We start from the raw sequence: 1,839 nt of genomic DNA on the forward strand, positions 1-1,839 counted from the left end.
CATAGATAATAAGAAAGAAACAGTAACATTTGGAGCAGTAAGCCAGGACGAGGAAGGCAAAAAAAGGGTAACAACCAATTATTCATATTCGTAAGAGAAGATTACTCATTTCATTAACATATTTTTTTTTAATTCTTCAATAGCCTACCTCATATTTAGGATTTGTATATTTAAAACGTGTACAATTTAATATCAAATGAGTTAAGTTTTGCTTTGATATCAATCTTTATAAATGTGAAGATATGACATCTATAATCTAATTCAATCTAAAAAAACAAACTCATGAAAGGAAGAATTGTCATCTAAAAATATCATCCATCCTATTAAAATGTATTTGATGTAAGAGTCAAGTTATATAAGATATCATCTATCTTATAAAATATATTTGACGACTGTCTTTACATTTTCAGTGTATCACGAGGTAAGAAATTGAAACCTTATTAATAAGGTCATCGATAAATGGTATTAGTGGCGGAGCGAAGAAATTTATTAAGAAGTGTCAAAATATAAATTAAAAAAATATATGCTGTTAGCAAGGGTAGAACACACAACCTCAAACAACTTTTGCAGTTCCTTAATTACTACACTAAATTTTCAACTTATGTTAATCAATACTTATATATATTTATTAAATAAAACTTTAACATATACACAATATAATTTTTCGATAAAGAAATGTCGAGCAACACTCCCGGCAAAGATAGCTCCGCCCATTAATGGTATGATTATCTCACACGCAAGCCAAAAAAAAAAATGGAAACGGTGCCACGTTGAAGCGGAGGGGTCGTAAAAAAGTATTAATAGTAGATATAGTACTCGGTGAAAATAGATGGCATGAAGGGGATGTAGCTCAGATGGTAGAGCGCTCGCTTAGCATGCGAGAGGTACGGGGATCGATACCCCGCATCTCCATTTTCTTTTTATGTTTTCCAATTTTGTTTATTAACAAGCTTTTCATATTGGACTTTCTATCTTCATGATATAGAAATAAGGTCTACGTATATTTTTATGTGGAAAAATGTTTTCAACGTCCACCATGAAATAAAGACATATTATATCTTGGAAGGTTTAATATGTAGTTACGGCCTTAAAATTTTTATTAAGGAGTCTATCAACATAGAAAAGTAAATTACGAAAAAGTTAAAGGGGTGTAATATGTAATATATATGTATAAAAAATATTTGTACCTAGTTATATATAATCTTTTGATGAAGAGGTGTTGATTGTCACTTCTCAGATACATGCAGTTTCGTCATGTACTTCCGCCACTCTTAATACGTATTGACATAATATATAAATAAATATTTAAAATTTGATTTTTTGTATTTGGAATACTAACACAATAGAGATGAGTTAAGGTGTTTAAATATATATATACACACTTAAAATTAAAATGTTTATTTATCGGTTAAAGTCAAATTTTGAGTATCTATTAAGATATTATATATGGCATATGTATTTTACCCAAAACTTGTAGTCAAATTATATTACGAGAAATACTTTACACATCAATTTTTTGAATATCTATGTATATATTATGTCAAACATATTTTACCCAAAATTTATAGTCAAATTACGTTGGACACACATTTTTTCGAGAAATATTTTACATATCAATATTTTTCGAAATATGTCCAAGACATGCCACTATAACTACGTGACAATTACCGTGCCTTTTTATTTTATTTTATATATGTATATAAAAAAATAGTGTTGATTTTAGAATGAATTAAGCTATTATATTTTTCAAAGTTTTGCTTTTTCGTTAACTTCTATTTGGTGCAGTGTTTGAATTATAAAAGCATAATATTATACACCAACTTATCTCTCTAGTATTAA

The 1,839-nt window shown here is 28.0% G+C and overlaps 1 non-coding gene across 1 annotated transcript; it reads left to right on the forward strand.

The window, feature by feature from the left end:
• The first annotated feature begins 839 nt into the window (after positions 1-839).
• TRNAA-AGC (transfer RNA alanine (anticodon AGC)) lies at positions 840-912 on the forward strand. The gene has a single exon. It is a non-coding gene; the product is annotated as a tRNA-Ala (tRNA).
• Positions 913-1,839: the final 927 nt, after the last annotated feature.

Source organism: Solanum dulcamara, chromosome 3 (genome assembly GCF_947179165.1).
Source record: "Solanum dulcamara chromosome 3, daSolDulc1.2, whole genome shotgun sequence".
NCBI classification, from domain to species: Eukaryota; Viridiplantae; Streptophyta; class Magnoliopsida; order Solanales; family Solanaceae; genus Solanum; species Solanum dulcamara.